Raw genomic sequence first — 19,503 nt, 5'->3', positions numbered from 1 at the left:
TAATTCTATGTACAGAATTGTCAACGATGGCATTGGCTGCTTATTTCTCTCATGAAAATATGGAAACAGTAACAAGACTTTTGAAATCACAGATATTTAAGAAAATCATCATTTCAGATCATTTCAAATGTGATGAAAGTAAACTTATAAAGAGTATACAGCCAGTATTCCTATATGGCAATTTAGTAACATGACATTAGAAAAGACATAAAGAGTATTTTCAGTTGTTTTGGCCGATGATGTTACTGTTCTACTGAACTGAACCGGTAATAGCTGCATGTCATGGTATACGGTGTGGTGATGAGGTGGAGACAGAGCTGTACTACTGGGATACAGAAACAGAACACAGAAATTACAACAATACTTCACATTCTAGAAAGGAATTAGGGCTTTGTTGTAATGTTCCCAAGCAGAGCCAAGAAGTGAAACTATCACATTGACAGCAGGGTGGGTATTGGTGCGATATAAAAGGAATTTTCTAAACTGCATACAACATTTCCAATTCCATTCTGTCACTGTTATCGCAAGTTTGTCATATTTGTGTATCATGTTCCAATACTCTTTAATCCCTTATGACAAGGTCTGCAAAATGTACTTTTTTTTAACATCTCCTCTTATTTCTTCAAAGAGGCGCACAGTGAGAGCAAGGAGCACAAACTCTGACTCATGTATTGACATTAGATGTGGGCTTTTTCATTTATAGCTACAATATGTTTCTCCCTGTAGTGCGGTTAAGAGACTAAAGGACTCAGACTAAAAACCTCAAAACTAATTTTGAGGAATCTTTTCCTTTTTAGATTTGCTGTCAGGCATAAAAATGTTTTCGTCTTCAGTTGGGTTGGGCAGATCTTCCCATTGGCTGTCACAATTGTTGTCGTGCCTTCTCCCTCTTTGGCTGTTACCTGTTTAAATGTGCCTCCGTTCCTTTGGTTGGAACTAATAAAGGCCGGTACAGCAGCCAAGTGATGGCTTAACAAACCTCAGGCATGTATGCTATTGCTACACCGTTCTCCAACATTTCCTCTGACACCGCTTTGGAAAGGCAGGTCATGGGCTCTGATCAGTCTTTTGGCAGAATCAAATCGCAAAACTTGCAGATGATTCTTCTGCACTAAAAAAAAAAAAAAGGTTTGGCAGAGTACGACTAGGCAGCTTCTTGTATTTCTCCTTAATTGTTTTTATGTTTCAGTAAATGGTAGATTAGAAACACAGATTGTGCCAAGAAAGGGGAGGTTTTCCAAACTGCAGAAATGGGTACAAAGCCTCACTCAAGAATCATTCCAAGTTTCACATCTAAAGGACTGCATTGCTGTACAGAATTTACAGCACACAAGATTTTCAAATCTGAAAAGGTGCAGACAGTGTTCACATTTGAGCAGAAACACGGGACGTGAAGAAAACAGAAGGGCTTTGCTTCTGGGCTGAGAAGATGAATCTGTTTTATCCAGCAAAGCAAACCCTGGCTGTATACTAAGCGAGACAGGATGTGCCCAGATATGTTGTGTGTTAGGCTTCCACTATTCATCACTTCAAACACATCCTCAGCTCGCTGCCAATACACTGCCTCATCCCCGATGCGGCTCAACAGAGTGACTGCCACCGGTGCTCTCAGCCCAGGAGCCACAGCCAGTGATTTACTATCTAGCTGTATTTTGTATCACTTGGGTGCACACCGCTAGCCACACTGTTGCCCTGTCACAAGCTGCCTTGCCATATTTGTAATTCTGTGTAAAGCGGTACCTGTGTGTTGGTATATCCGAAGCATTCATCAGAGGACGCTCTAATCTGGGTCTGTCTCAAGTCTGTCGCCACAACAATGAGAAAGATGCGTGTGATGAGGCAGAACCAACACAGTATATATTCTTTATCCCGCTGATCAGATAACGTGTCGTAATTACTCACCAGGGAAGTTTGCTCTGTGATATAAGCTATTGTTGGGCGTGAGTGTAAACACAACATTTATTTTACTTAATGCTGAACAACGGTCAGAACCTCATTAAGTGTGCCGCTGACGAGATGATCACTACAATTATCCCTTTTAACTTGTCTGACGGCTTTAATTTAAGTGGAGGTGAGTGGATTCTTACATTTGTGTAACATGCAATCATCTGGTGGCAGAAGCTTTTTCTCATCTCTTTGTCTTGCTTTATGCCATGTCTCTTTGTTTTTTATGCGACCCAGAAACCTGAGTAGAAACACAAATGAATGTGTAATGGAGGTTCTGCCACCTGTGCCCGCAGGCCAAATGGTCTTTGCAGAGTGCATTCTCCACTCGAAATGAGGCTCACGGATTTGAAAATGCCATTTCATATTCTCATGGGTGCGCGTTTGTTTAATAGCTTATTTAAGTACAGTCCCTTTAATTCTTCCCCGAAGGGGCCAATTTAGACATAAAGTTGCATTAGGCGACTTTTCAGGCTCTGAATGGCAACAGGAAACACATTTTTAAATGAATTCAGCTCGAGTATCCAAAAATCCTGTCGGTAAACTGCACACAGCATGCTCATGTTTACCAACCTGGCCGGTCTGTGATCACTTTCTCTTTACCAAAAGATACCAAATGGATGTGAGAGGCAGAAGAGATGACATCCCAGAGTCTGCAGCAATCCCTCCAGGCAACAGTTTTGGATTTCACTTTTAAGTTTCCTGTGTGTTGAGGAGTTTATATCACACACCAAAACTTCAAGTGGGGAAATACGAAAGGTCTAAATTAAGAGAAATTGCACAAATTTTCTCCGCTGTATCTCTATTTTATGATTTAGCCTTCTACAGCAGCTGTAAATATAAAGTATATGTACTGTGGAGAGCAGCTTTATGTGCTGCCTCAGTCACTTTTTATGTGCTGCCATGAACTAGCTGAACCTTTCAGTGTTTACAGTTCCATTAAAGACACATACAAGGTTTAGTTGTACAAATGTAAATCAAGGCCTAAGTCTGACCTCAACACAAGTCTGTTTACTGCACATGCAACTTCTCCTTCCACCTACAACCACTAACATGTCATAATCGGTCATGAACTGTTGAGTCATAAAAACATGAACGTAATTTATTCATTTGTGTAATTGGTTTCTGAATATTTAAAATGAATATTCAATTTCTAATCCCTGCAGCTAGGCAAATATGATTTACGTGCCTGTTTTTACACATTAAAAAAGGAGTGGTAGTGCCAGGACAAACAAGTAAAAAAGGCTACAGGACTGAAAGTTTGGCACAAATAAAGTACAAATAAAACCTGTACCTGTAAAGCTGTAAAACTTCTTTTTCACTACTTTTCCTCATCTGACAGCAGCTTTGCATGCGGCCGAACTGCTGGCATGAATAAGAAGATTTGGATTTTTCATATTTCTGATGTAAAAAAAGCCTCATAATATTTCCATGATTTCTTGCAGTCCAAAATGCTGAGCAGCATAAATCATGTCACATTAATGTACTGTAGATTTGATTATGCTGTTTTCCAATTAATGTGCCAGAGGCATTCGCACTGCAAATTCAATTCCTTGTGTGCACTGCGTTCAGAGGTAATGAGCAGTATGTCAGCAGAAAAACATCAGCAGAAACACCTAAAAGGGAGAAACATTTATGTTTCCGTGTTTTATTTTTCTTACAAGTTGGAAGGGATTAAAAATAAAGTGATAGCAGAAAACTGAGCTCCAAACAGATCTGTATTCAAAGTGTTGGATCAATCATGCTGCTATGCATTTTAGCAGTGTGGCCTCGTGAAGTACAGTATGTTCTGAAGATAAGATGACTTGCATACTGAGGACAATCCCAGCTTGTTAAATAAAAAAAAATCTGCTTTTTAACTTTTTAACTGGAGTCACGTCAGAAGTTCTCAGCAAAACTATGGTAAGTGTTAATGATTTCATAATGATTAAAAACACAATAAATATCATAAAACTCGATATTCAGTTAGGGCAGGGCAACCTTTACTAACAAAAAGAGCCATTGTTGGCCAAAAAATGAGAAATAATGTTGGATAATGTCGGGACAGAGCCGTAAACCATATTTTGAGCCTTACAATAAAGATTAAACAGCCTACTAAGACTAAACAAGCCTACAAACATTACTAATAGTGCATAATGAGCATGTGTTAATATAATTTTGTCTTTGATATATTTAATATGATTTCAGCAAGGACCCAAGTGCAAATGAGAGGCTGAACACCAAATATCTCAGGAGATTTGAAACTTTCCTAGTTTTTAAGAGCTGACTTTTTGCAGTGTGGGACCTATCATCCTCGCTCCTGTAAGTGGTTACTCTTAAATGTCCCCCGTGTTTCAACTGAACTGGGAAAAACTGCATTCTCTAACTCAGCACGTTGGGAATTAAACAATCCATATAAAAAGCTTAAAGTAGAAAGTCTGATATCAATCAATGCATTTAAAGCTACCATCAAGACTGTGGTGATAGAGACTTGTTTTATTGTAAATGTTGATTTACAAAGAGATCTTAAAGATCTTAAAGAGATTCTGAATCTCAATAGGACTTCCTGGTTAAACAAAGGTTAAATAAAAAAAAATATAGGGCTACTTGAAGTAAAGATGTTTGATAAGCCATGATGGATTATTTGCAATGAGTCTCTTTTAGAAAACCTATGGGAGCCACTGGCATAAACCTATTCTACTATTGTATGATAATAACTGAAAATGTTCTGAAGAGAATGTAAACTATATGTATTATACTGTGCTTTGACACTAGAAAAAAAGGAACAAACTCTATTGCTAAGAAGTGATGTTAAGAAGCCCAGGGGAGTAGAATACCCTTGGATCCTCACAGAGAGGACTCTGTAAGCAATACCAATAATAGTGGTAAGAACTCTAATAAATGTAGTCTTTATGTACTGCAAATAGACACGGCACAGGAAATGCAGACTGTGTCAATGGAAAACAGTTTGCTACCGCAGCGAATAGACCTTTCAATACATAGCATTTGGTAAGTTTTATAATAACTATTATTCTTTTTTTCAGACAGTGTCCACTCTTCCATTCCCTCCTAACTGCCAAGCTATACGGTGTGACATTGAAATATTGTTTCCTCCCTGAGAAAGATTCATAAAGAAATTTCATGATGACAGGTTCTGCTATCACGGGTCAATGCTATTCAGACCACGAGTGGTTTCCTGTGGATAAGCAATGCACAATAGATGTAATGGAAAACATCATCCTTGAAAATCTGTATGAGGGGAGAGCAGCCTGCTGTGCTGCACACCAGATAAAAGTTTATACTGTCCTTTCTTTTCCCCGTTACAAATCCAATCTACCTGAAATGCACATGAAATACAGAACAATTAAAAGCTGTGTATAGCTGAGATTTAAATCATTTGTGCTGCAGTGCAAAACTTCCACTGAGGAATGAGAAGGCAGGCACAAATTATTCCTCCGCTGAATGAACACAATGCATTTTGATTTAATTCAGTAAACTCAGCTAGATGCTAACATCTGAGAAAAAGGCCATATTCGATTTCCTGATTATATGAGCAACTTCATTTCTTCACATTCAAATGTTAAACTTGTTCCTCTATACAATCCAAAGACAGCACATTGTGCGAGCTGACAGGAGACGCTTTTTGTAATTGCAGTGTGCTATATTTAACAACTGTCCATCACAAATAGGTTGCACTTATCACACTTATGCTATTTACCAACCTGAGAACATCTGAATGGTTATTTCACATAATAGATTTCCAGAAAAAAGCATCCTGGAATCACATAATTGTCCTTCTTCACTGTGGATAAAACAGGTTTAATGGAATCAGACAAATGATTGAAAACTACTTGAATTGCATAAATTAAGCTTAATAAGTCATATTCAGATGTTAATCTTGTTTTCATAGTAGAACAGACCCATCAAAGAATTTGAAAACCCAACATCTGGCGCCAATTTAAAAAGGCTTCGTCTTTTTTGAGCCCACAGAGGGAGTGCACAGAAAGGATGGAGAAGGCAACCAGAGAAGTTGTTTTCTCTGTTGTTACCTTTGAAATGCTCCTGGGTCAGCTGCTGTTAAGTAAAGAAGCACTGAAAATGATCAAGGTGTCAGCTAATGTTTCAAGCTTGAGAAGGCGGTATACAGTGTACGAGCAGCTCCTCTTCACATTTCACAGGAAGCTTATATAATTTTCAAAATGCTGATGAGCAGCTCTTGCTTTCATGGTAACAAATGGCCTGGGATATTAAAATGAACACCTCCGTCCTAAAAAATCTATTTACTGTATGCTGATGTGAAAGAATCCCAAAATTGAAATAAATGTATTCCCCATCTCTCATTATAACAGTACAGTGGCATTAATGAACAAAGCGTCTGGTTTGTCTCTTTCAGGTAAAATCACAGTATGTTCCACCACAGAGATGAGGTTTTTATTAATACCTCCGAGCTGGTTTGTTTCAACATTTAGCACAATATTTCAAAGACAACCCTTGAATTCCACTGGATTGTTACTTTTACCTGAAAGCAACAATATATTTATTCATATTTATGTATATTTGTGATGTATCTATGTGCAATTCACTTCGACACCAGCATTTGTTATAATCACATGACTTGAGTCGACATGAATCGACAACTTTGCTAAAACATTTAGGCATCAAGCAAGTGCTGCAACACAAGACATTATCCGTGTTTCAATTAAAGTTGATTCAGAATCAGAAGCCTTTATTGTCATTGCACAGAGTAACAAGTACTAGTACAACGAAATTTGCCATCAACCTGTCCAAAACGTATAAAAACACACATACAATTTGACAGGGGATGTATGCATATCTGTATATGTGGGAATTTTAGTTTGTAAGCCTGAGACACGCCTTTGTCCAGTACCCAATCAGTCCTGTCTCAGCTCGCTGGAATGACAAAAGCGATAACATAGTGAAGTCTGAAGCGAAATTCTGAAATGTTGCATTCAAGAAAATGCGAATTTGGAACATCTCTATCAATTGGTTTGAATGGAATAAAGAATACTGTGTAAATCTACTTTGGTCAGAAGATGGCAGAAGAGATTTGGCAAGAGAGAAAAAATATTTTAAAAAAAGAGTTGCTTATCCAACAACTTTGGCCACCCATGAGAGAAAACACTATGGCATCAGGAATTTGATTTATTTTGGGGAACTCATACTTATTCGTTCATGTCAGAGTGGAAACAGCTGATCAGTCACGCAAGTTAAATGTTCATTACGTGAGAACTTGTTTGGAAAAAGTGTTTCCTTCTCCTGTTTAGCACATTAACTATTTTTCGAAAAAGGCCAAAAACCACTTCAAGCAAGCGTAAAAACTTTTATGGGTAAGTTTTATCAAATTTTGGTGTTTCCATCAAGCATTTCTCATGCAAATCTTCAAAATGTGCATAGAAATGAATTGATTGAAATGCAACTATAGAAAGCCAGCTAATATATACCAGCTTGGCGTCTGTCTTGCAACTTTTTATTTCAGGGAAGTCTCCAAAAACCAATGCAAGATTTTCTCTTGTTCGGCGGCCTCTTACTCAGTCACTCTCTCCTTTTCCTTTTCTTATTTTACTCTGTAACGTTGTAACTGCTTTAGTGTGACAAGTACAGTTCCTGCATGAGACTGACGAAGCCTCTCTTAATACATTTAATGACATCTTTTAACAACGATTTAAGTCAAATAAGTTGGTACATCTTATTAATAACAAACTTTCAGCAACTGAAGATGAAATCAACACTTTATCAGTATCAGGGGAGAAAAAGTCAGACGGATTCGTGCTGTTCATTAGTAAAGCAATTAAACATATGTTTTTTCTCGTTTGTTTTTTTTGTGCAAGATGTGTTTTTCACATTTCTGCCTGAACAGATTGCAGATGCATTTATATGTTTTTCCCTCGCTCCTACAAAGTTCAGCTAAACTGTACGTCTGTAATTATAGATTCACACAAAACGGTAAGTGTTAAACATATTGTGCACTTGTGAAACAGGGATTTATCAAAACAACATATTAATTCAAATCGGCATAACTGAATTATCACGATTTTCACTTGAACAGTGCTGAGTTGGAATGTGGCACTATAATCATGGCAGCAATCACAAAATATGTGCCACTATTTGTATTTGATGCAGATCAATACACTGTAAAAAAAACTGTTGTTTTTAGGGTAAATAAACGGCAGCTGTGTTTGCCAGAACTTTACCGTAATAAATACTGTGCAACTTTTTCTAATATTATGGTAAAATTATATTAGCACTGTTGATTTCACTGCCAATGTATTTTACAGTGGAGTAATGTTTTTTTTAGTTTGTTTTTTTTATAAAAATGTAAAAAAAAATACTGTTTTGGCTGATTTATGGTGTTTCATTGTTACTGAAACGGAATTACCCCATTTATCATTTTAGGGTGTTTTACTGTCATGGTTTAGCAGTTTTTCACTGTAAAATCTACAGACATTTTTTAAAGTGCATACTGATTACAACAATTATTCTTATGGTCATTCAAAAGTCCCTTTCAAAGACACACTGTATGTATGTTTTGTCTCCTTTTCCTCTTTCGTTCCCCTTTGGTTTACCGAGCGTGGGCAGCTCCACTCCAGTTTCTCCTGTGAGCTTACAGTATTGCATATAATTGCGCGACTACAGGCAAGTGTGAGTGCTCTGAATACCTCTATAAGATTCTCACATCAGTATGTTCACTCTCTTTGTCCCCATCACCATTTAGCAGCCTTTACCATGTTCTCTGATATCACTGACATTTTAGGAGCCACACAAAATAGTGACCTAATTACAATCTAATTTCATGCTCTCTTCACTGATTAGATGTGCTGATAATGAAGTGACACAGGTTTTCTGAGAATAGACTGATTTATAGGAATATTGTCAACCTTCTTTGGAAAAGTACTTAATCTGATACTGTAATTACCTTTATCTAACAGGTCATGTACCTGTCAGTGTATTTTACATTTTAAAAAAGTAGGAAAAGATTTACAGAAAAATATTGTTTTTTTCAAAGGAATTTTGGCAGACTTAAACATTTTCAGCTTTATTTCCTTGTGTTTAAATATATCTTATTGCTTTATGTCCAATTTAAGAATTAAAATGTGTTACCTTTCTGCATAAAAGGTCTAAAAATTACTAAAAGACAAAAAGGCCTTGACTTTATCTTAAATGACTTCAAACAATCTTCAAATCTAGGGAAGCCCATCATTTTTTCAGTGCTGTGGTTGTGTGCCAAAAGCAGCCATAAATTAATGTTTTATCCTGTTTTAAGCCACATTTTTGCAATTTACTTTTTTAGATCTTGGTCCTTTTCAACATTTGGTTGAAGGCTTTTTGTCATTGGATTCCTGGATCTTAAGTCATAAGAGAAACAAGCTGAGCAGATGATAGCTGCAGACTGGATGCAGCCCCTCTGATGCCAACAGAATCAAAAATTCTCTCATTTTTAACAAGAAAAAGCTTTATTTAGTGTTTTACCTGTTTTAATCACTCGGTTCATTTGTTTTGGAGAGGTGGAGACCTCTGTGGATAATTCAGCTCTGTGTAAAAACATCCTGATCAATGAACAGTGAAGGAAATACAACTGGGAGAAGTTGACTGCAGTGACGGCGATGGTGGCAAAGACAACATGATCTAGGGCTGGGAGATATAAAAAGACGGGCTCAGACGGGCATATATATCCTCCAGATTCTTATTATGAGAAGATGTTTGAGGATTTTTCCTGATCCCCAAAAAACAAAGCCTTTTAGGTACGTTACTGTTATTTAATTAGAAACCTACAAGAATGTGACGGCTATCTTTGCAAGGCCAACAATTCAACTGAACACAAGTGAAGTTGATGACGCCTGCATTTAAAGAGAATATGCTGGCATAGGTGTTTATATGTACTTTTCTATTTGTTGAGAGGACTGACCTCCAAAGATGAAAGGAGGTACATGTAAACACCTATTACTAGTACATAGTGGCAGCAGAAGAGCTTCTGTTTCTTCCCTGTCTATGGCCCACTGAGCACAAGGCAATTTCTTTTCTCCTTTTTACTTCTCTCAGGTGTACCTGGATGTTTTATTGCCTCACGCTGATATTGCTCAAGGACAGAAAAAGAGTGCCAGATAAAAAATGAGATCTTGTAGACTCAGGAAACACTGAACTGTAACATGCTCATTACCCTCTTCCTCCATTTGCTTATGTCAAATATACAAGCACAAGATGATTTAAGAGAAAAAAGGAAGGAAAAAACACACAGAGGGGGGAGAGATTAAGTTAGACAGGTACATTTTAGCAGAACACAGTGGAAATCACTGTTAGTGGTCAAACACACGGAGGTCTGGACTTGACAGATCCCTGCGGGGAGGGAGAGTGCTTTTTACAATTGCTTTCTCATGAAGCTTTTTAATCAGAGAAATGGCAAGCAACAGTAGATTAGCAGCCCTGGAACACGAAAGCACCAGTCAGCGTCACACACCTGCAGCAGCCTGTCATAAAACTCAATTAGCACAATACGCAAAGTCACGCCACGCTACTATTATTTAACTTTAATCTAAAAAGTATTTATGCAGATCCAGCAACTGTGCATTCTCCACCACGCTTTGTCCAGACATTCAAATGTGCCACACCAACACAATCCTAACAATGGGAGCTGACAGCGCTGAGAATTAAATTGATGAAAATTAGCAAAACATCTAACTATGCACTTTCATCATTGAAACAGTGCTTTAATCTCAGAAAAGAGGATGTTTATGCTAGCTTTGCCTCCAACCACTTTTCATCTTATTAGCTCAGATGGAAATTTTTTGAAAGCGAAATCTGAAAAAGGCTCTCAGAGAAAGACGACAAAACACTGCGCACATCAAAAGAAGGGAAACGACAACTTATTTGACAAATCATCCAGGTAACAGCTTGCAACTGCACCGCGTCTCTAAGAGGAAAGTGGTTTGAATACAAAGCGCACACACTTTCAGACTCGAGTCATAATTATTCGAAGTGTATATTTTGTCTGTGAGCTGAGTGACTTGAGCACTGTTGCTGGTAGACATCATCTGTTTGAAGCGAATTCATCTTTATGACAGATGACAGCAGAGTCTCCTAAACTTTTTTGATTTGTGTAATATTTTGATGAATTTCCAGTCCAGCATTTGTAATAAATGGGCTGAGGGGAGACATTTCTGGCCGAAGTCACAGGTGACAGTCTCTTGCATCAGAGGGAAATGTGCAGCAAGTGCTGCATGTATTCAAACATTTTTCTTTTTTTTAATGAAATTTATGATATGTATGTATCATTCGGATAATAAATCTAGTTCCTTTTCATTTGTTCTTGTCAGCCACTGCACCATCTTTCATGCGAGCAACTGTACATCCCAGAACTTAATCTTTCCTCCACATTTGTCATTTTTTTTAATAAGAATCCCATATCCACATTGTCTGTTTGATGTGCCACGCAGTATGCAAGGCTCGGAGAATGTGAGGATTGAGAGGGAAAGTTAACAATCACAGATGAGGACACACTATTGTTCAAATTTGCAAATTCATCACAAGAGCGCTCTGATGAGCTTTACGAAAAAATATATACGACTGAGATACTTACAGGACCAATAATGGCTTCTTGGATTGGAAACTGTAAAGGGGGAAAACATATTTCAAATAACCTTTATCTTTCACTGTCAAAACTGAGACACAGTTAATCCTTTGAAGTGTAAAATTTCCCTTAGAGTGTAAACAACTCTCTCCCATCCATGACGTTTACCTCTCCTCTTTGTGCTCGCAATTTTCTACATGAATAAAGAAGCTGCTCCTTTCTCCCACTGGCTAGACCCTGACTGAAGTGCAATCTGTTATAATATCAACTCAAGCCCCCATTGGCAAGCATCATTAGCCTTCGCTCTTTCTTGCATATTTAGTAGTGGCACCATCCATGTGGCAATAGACCGCATTACAATTGATTCTGCACAGTAAGATGATTAGTGTTCAGAGTCTGATACTGTTCTTTACAGTGAATTTTCAATCTTATCTGATCATTAAACCCCTCCAAAAATTCAATTATCAGTACAAGAATCTTCTCTGCTCATTAATGTGGACTGAACCAAATCCCCAACACTCCATGTTCTTATTGCAAGGTTTTATCTTGTGCTTGTTTTTGACAATTCCTCATAGAAGATGGGTTATTCCTTTTTAACCCTCTGGAGTCTCCAAAAGCACCAAATCATGACTTCTTCATCACATCCAGACTAGAAAACAAAGCAGCGTGGAGCCCTACTGTAAATTTACCTCTAAAGTTCTGGCTGTAAACTCCATGAGGCCAGTTTCAGTTTGATGATGATATACCAAGTAAAACTGGAGGCAAGGTCAAATATATTTTGTATAAAATGATGGAACTGGATGTAACCCTCTTATATGTTATATTGGCAACCTTTGTTCACGTTTGCAACATTTTAAATTCTTTATTGAGCATGAAAGTGTTTTGAAAGTAAAAAATAAATTCAAAATCACATTTTATGTTGGACTAAAGGACTAAATAAGACACAAAATTACCAAAAAAAGACACAAAATGACTAAAACAAGACACAAAAAGACACAAAATGACTAAAAAAGGACACAAAAGACACAAAATGAACAAAAAAGACATAAAATGAGAAGACAAAATTACCAAACAAAAAAAAAAACACAGAAGAAGACACAAAATGACAAAAAAAGACACAAAATGACAAAAAAAAGACACAAAATGAGTAAAAATAAAAGACACAAAATGACAAAAAAAGACACAAAATGACCAAAAATGGACAAAATAGCCCAAGACTCCATAGAGTTAAACAATCTTGCAAGATTTAAGTAAAGGCTGTGACTTTGTGTAAAAAATGAAATGCGTCTTCCTCTGCCAGTCAGCTTAGTATCCCGATGCTGCTAACTGTGCACCTGGCACTACACTATAGGTAGGGAGGCTGGCTTAAGATTTCACACACAGCCCTGTCATGAAAGATTGAGCATGTCGGAGTCATTGAAATATATTCATGCTCACAATGTAGAGGAAGCACGGGGCCACAGTAATGGTTGTCAGGGGCTGGTATGCCTCAGTGAACTGAAGACGACATTTTCTGTCTCACTGGCTGCAGGGATGTTTGAGTTATATAACCCTGCAGGAGGCCACAGATGAGAATGTCACATGTGAGCCCTAATAAAATGCTACATTTAGTATGTGTGCCATGAAAAGCCTCACACAGTCCAAGTGATTAAATAAAAGATATGTTGTTTTGTAGCCTGTTTAAGAGTTTGACCATTTTATACACTACAAGGTAATATTATACACCGCATGCCTCGGCTCACCGCTGTTTTTGAAACTATATCGATGTGTTGTTTACCATGGATTTAAAAAAAGAAACATCAGGGAAAGTTTAGAGATTGGACATTATTATTGAAAATGTCACTGGAAGCTGGAGTACATTTTGACCCTGAGTGCTATATTTGGGATGATAAAAGCTCATCTGAAGTCTGTTTTCTTCCCGGACCACGCAAACAGCCATGTTTGGTTGTGAGTGTTAAAGTGGACTCAGATAACAAAACATCTCATCTTCTGCAGGATTCTACTAAATAGCCGCTCGGGTTAGGGTGTCCTTTTCAGAGATGCAAATGTTGTGAAAATGAAATGAATGCATGCACGCTCCAATTACATTAATGAGGGAGAAAAAGGCAAACAATGTCAACGGGAAGTTTGTTGTGGAGCGCTGGATAAAGGAAGCAGTTTGCCGTCTCGCTGAGAGCAAGAGGTGCACGCTGGATGTGGAGGGATGGAAGGATTTCTCTGCAAAGGTTTCTCGAGTTTTTAAAAAATTCCCACGAGGATAATTAGCGCCATTTAACAAAGTGCAGGGCAGAAATTCAGCAAGCCTGACATTTGATGAAACAATGCAATAGAAGTAACCTGACCTTGATCCATCTGAAAGCGGTCCCCCAAACTAAGATAATCAAGAGTCTACGGATAGCATGCTATAGAGATTGTATAGCACCAGAAAAACAATTTGGTGACTTTAAAATGACTAACAGATAAATAGATGAACACAAAGTTAATTGACAGCTACTGCAATAATTACCAGCTGAGACAACTTGTTGCTGGTGACCCTACATGGACTTTGCGGCTCTTTATACTACATCGACTTTTTACCTCCTTAGTTCCAGTCATAATTACTACAGACCATATCTGGACTGTGGAGGAGGAGAGGGATCTGATCACTGACTACAGCCTCTCTACACCTCAACCTGACCTGAGAGAAGCTGCTGCTAATACATGTTAGCATTAACTGGAGCATTAACTGGAATGTTCATTTTGGCTAGCAAAAAACATGAACAAAATGTATGTTACTTACCTCAGAAAACTGACCAGCGACTCCTTGGAGTGTCTGTTAGTCCAACCAAACACTGAACAAGACATTTTTACTGAACAAAATGTTCAAATAAACTGTCATTAAGTGAAAATACAGTGAAAGGGGCAAAGTTATGGACCAAACCGGTAAACATCCTCTTTTATATCTATATAACGTTACATATAACTTTACTGACACGTTGCCGTGGATACGCATTGTTCTGCTTCTCTCCTGATGACGGCTCGCCTTGTTGGTGACCTGTCAATCAAAGGTAGCCACGCCCCAAATCATATGATTCTTTATCTTCTATTTTCTTCTAAATGGGGCCATTATTTGAACTATTGACATTTAATTGTCTTGATGTTTTACTAGTGATTGAGATCATAGTGTTGTCCTAAAAAGAAATTCTGAGGAAATAAATCAAGTGAGAAGTTTTCTCATTTTGCATTGAAATTAATGGACAGAAATGTTTTTGCAGCCAAACTTAGCGCAAGTGCTGGATTTTTTGGTAGAATGCAGGTTTAAGGCACTTCCTGGTTTGCCTCCCTGCTCAGACCTGGAGGTTGCCGCCTGGTCCTAACAGAGTGCTTGCACAGACAACCTATACCACCATTTTAGGTTTTTGGGTGAGGAAGATCTGATATATTCAAAGCAGATATGCCAGATATATGAATAAATCAAGCTAGATATGAAAAAAGTGTACATTTCCTTTTAAATTTGCTATATTGGCTTTATTAGTGTGGATATGATATCATAATTAGTTGTAACTGTCAGTGGTGGTGGCTTTGCAACCATTTGCCAGCAGGTTGTTAGAAATAAACATTTCCCATTCTGACTTTATTGTTTCTGACTTGGCTGCTCGTAACTGGTTTGAACAATATAATGTGGATGTCACATAAAGCCGTGATCAGACAGCACATAGCTGCTATTGTAACTAATAATAGCAGGTGCCAGAAGTTTATGTGAGAAACAGGAAAGATTTACATGCCTTTCATGGCTTTCAAACTACAGAAGCAGTGGTCGTTGGGTTTATGTATGTGAAGACCAGACTTAACCCTCTGGAGTCACCAATCACTCCAACATTATCAAATCATATGACTTATTCATCATGTCATAGCTTAAAAACAAAGCAGTTTGGATCTATGTGAGTAAGCTGAAAATGTAAATGTTTCCTGCCAGCTTTAAATTTGTACGTCCAAAACATGACATGTACTCTAAAAGAATGTGATTTTTTTCTCCTGCCATCAACTTCCCTCTAAAACACTGGCTTTAAACTTCATGCCAGTTTTTGTTTGATGATGATAGGCCAACTAAAACTGTAGATAAGGTCAAATATATTTAGTATAAAAATATACAACTAGATGTTATACTCATTTTACCTCTTATATGCAACTTGTGTCCACATTTGCAACATTTTGTAGTGTTTCTTTGGCTTCAAAATGTTGATACAGTAAGTCAAAGTGAAAAAATAATTATCAGGTCATAAAGGTGAGATTCTGCTGATAAAAAAAAGATACCAACATGACGTGGTAAACATTGTTTTAAGTGTTATATACAGGCAGAATGAAAAGGATTCAAAAACGCCCAAAATAGCCCCAGACTCCAGAGGGTTAGAGTAATTGAAAAGGACACGGACAAGCAAAGTTGGTGATTGTTCTAATGAGGTGTTGTTCAACCTTGATTGCCTGATCTAAAACCTGAATGTGGTGCTGTGTCCCTAATATGAGAGGCATAATGTGAAGGCGAGATGTACCTAATGTAACCAAATTCCTGAAAACAACAGATAAAAGTTCAGGTGCATTAAATAATATGTTCTGTGTAACCTTAGTTGGACCTTTCTATATGTCAAAGTATAAAACCTTCCAGGCTCTTAATCTAAAGTGTTTCTACATGGACATCTTTGACAAATAAAAGTATGGGAACCCCTGAAATACCAGTAAGAGATATATCAAAGAGCTATTTTCTCCGAAGCCTTTAACAGTACGTGTTATCTTGGGTGAGCTACAGCCTGTAAGTGATATGAATGCCATTTATCACAAGTAAAGGTTTTGTGGTTGGCATGAGCTCCATAATTACTCTTTTGCCATTTTGTGGTATTCTCTAAAACTTTTAGAGGGTAAAGTCCAGATGACATAAAACCACTTTTGTGAAATCAAAAAGTAGTTAAGCAGTGACACATTTGGTAATTTCCTCGCTCTGCACTCTTATCTCCTCGGGTTCCAGCTGATAAAGTGAAGCAGAGGTTAAAGTCCTGACAATCAACTTAAATATTGTGCTGTTTTTATCCACACATGGTTCAACAGTTAAGATCTGTTTCACTTTATTTACACAGTGCCGTCATCTCAACATGTCACACAAAAAGTTTATTTCAAATGAAGTCTCTGGAGCCAGCGGAGGCGAACTCAAGTCAATTTCTAAATCTTCCTGTTCTTCACTTTGCTAAAGACAGTCGAAAGATTAATTGCAATCATGAAGAGCTTTCTCCCAAAGCAAGGAACCAGAGAACTGCTGTGTGACTCAAACCTGTGATGCCATCCGCCTTTAAAAGCCGAGCTGCTCATTAGAGACTGAAATGGCAAAGATTTTCTTTAAAGCAACTGCAAGAATACCGAGGGCAGTTTCTGGGAATAAGGGAATATTTATTTGATGCAATAAAAGAATGAAACTCGCATTGTCGTATTAAACGCTGCAAAAATCACAGCACACAACAAAGCACCTCCAAAATGTATTATGAGATCATGCACATAATGAAAGCTGGATAGACTTTGCTGTCATCTTTGAAGAATTGTAGAGTCTCCTGCAGTAAGAATAATTTACTCTTTAAGGCTCGAGCACGGTGACAAATAATAGAGTAAAATCATAGTTAGTTTTTTTTTTTCACCTCCGTAGTTGAAAAAGCATTTGTCTGAAAGCTTTCAGGCATCAGTGAATGCATCAACATTGATTAGTCTTGTATTTGTATTTGTAAATCATCCACTCGGATACAATCCAAAGCACAAAACCAGATAAGTCTTAGTGACAAGACTAAAATGTGTAATAATTCTGTGGACCTAGCAGCAGGATATTTCACATCTTTAAATGTAATATTTTGTTGACATATGTTGTTTTTCTTCTTTCTTATTTCCAGTATTCAGGCATTACAGGGTGCATTTCTTTGCTCGGGGTGTTGAAATACAAATGTACTACACGACTTTTTGTTATTTTGGTGCAAAGATTCAATATTGTATACTGCACAACTACACCATGATCCAAATCAATGCAATAACTGCCGCTGCTAAGGACACTCTGATCCCACTCACATTGTCATTGTTCAAAAATGCAGTGCAGAGAACAAATAAAAAGGCCAGCCCGCTCAGGGAGACTTAAAGGGCAAACAGCTGAAGCTAAAGCTATATCTGAAGGCAGAGCTGAAGTGAGACGATTCCCAGGTGAGAGAGCCACAATATGAAATCCATTAGCTTTCACACTAACTGCTGGACACATACTTGACATGGAATGACGAGGTAACAAAGAGCAGCATGAAGGACTTTAAGCTTTAAGTTAAGGCATTGCAATATACAGTCTCTTGATATAAGAAAAAAACACCTTCTTTTCCACCTATATTTCCACGTTTTCTCACTACACGTGTTAAAAAAGAGCTTTAACACATGTTCTCTGTGCTTATTTTAAAACTCTAAAGTCCTAAAATGTTAAAATGTATTGTGATTAAAATGCATCCCAGCTAGGGTTGCAAAGGGGTGGAAAATGTGGGGTAAATTTCCAGAAACTTTCCACTTCCCCAGGAAGTTAAACTGGGGAATTTTGGAAATATTGAAAAATGGGAAATATGGAAATGTATGGGAATTCAATGGAAATTGGGGTTAATTTAAAGAAACTGTTTAATATCCAAACATGAAAAAAAAATATGTTTTGTCATAAGCAGACATCAATGTAAAATAATACAATTAAAAAAAAATATGACATTTCAACAGATTTATTTGTTAGTAGAACTTTATCAAGTTTTAATTATTCCACTGAAAATCAATTATTTCATTAAACAACAAAAACATGAATTTTGAGTTAAATACGACCCCATCCATTCAAAAATTAAGTAAAATTCAATTTTGTATGTTCCTGGGTTATTCCTGTTTATTCCCATAAATTCCCATGGAAACTTTCCAACTTTCCAATCCGGAATTTTGCAACCCTAATCACAGCTTTCCCCAAAAGTTAGATTTCATGAAATGAAACTGGAGTTGAAACACAGAGAGCCCACTGCCACCTAAATTCATTACTTTAAGTTACGAGAGTCTGCATTTGACATATTTCATATCACAGCCAGTGATGCCATAATTACAGAGATGTTGTCATTACAGCACATTCACCGGCAATTAAAGTGAAAGAGAGCGGAAATAAATTACCTCTCTCATCATTTCTGTTGCGTCATGCTGAGTGAATGTATAACAGGGAAATCACAGGGAAAGGTGAAGCAATATCCAAATGGAGTGAGCCCTGGCTGGAGATCTCCGGCCTCTTAAACCAACTTGTGTGCTAAACTTTCCAACTGATGACTCCACTAAAGTGTCTAAAGAGAAGAACTATTGATTTGTGTTCACCATCCAAACGGATTTAAATCTTTAATTAGCTCAGTGGCATGTGGCCAAATGTAAATTAGACATCTGACTTGTGATTGTGTCAAGATGTTGATGAAAGGTCCCAGTATTGGCTTCTGGCGGAAACAGCATTGTCTATGGTGAAAATAAATCTGATTACTGAAATTGAATTGTAGGTAGTGTGTGTGTGTATGTGCATGAGCGTGTGTGTGCATGAGTGTGTGTGTTTGTGTGTGTGTGACGAGAGAGAGGAAGCGAGAGAGACTCAAATGCAATCTAATGCACTAATGCAAATCTAATGCCGCTAAAAGCTAATTCATTGTTTATCTTGACTGTAATTTTTCAAATCTTAAGTACAGAAAATACATTTCATCCAGTCTGGAGGTTTAACATCATCTCCACTAAGTAATGGTTGCAACAAAATAACCTACTGGCCCATGACGGCCTCACTAATATGTTACTTCTGATGGCTGAGCTGACTTTAGCCCGTTGACGTGCATACCCCAAATGCCACCCATGCAGCAGAAATGAAAGTACTGAGAAATAGCAGCTTCAGGCTCTAATGCAGGAACAAACACCAAGAGGTTACATCTATCCATGATCCAAAATGTGAACATGTACAATGTGTG

The sequence above is a fragment of the Centropristis striata genome, chromosome 4, assembly GCF_030273125.1.
Source record: "Centropristis striata isolate RG_2023a ecotype Rhode Island chromosome 4, C.striata_1.0, whole genome shotgun sequence".
Classification (NCBI taxonomy): domain Eukaryota; kingdom Metazoa; phylum Chordata; class Actinopteri; order Perciformes; family Serranidae; genus Centropristis; species Centropristis striata.
Note: the sequence above shows the minus strand (reverse complement) of the source record.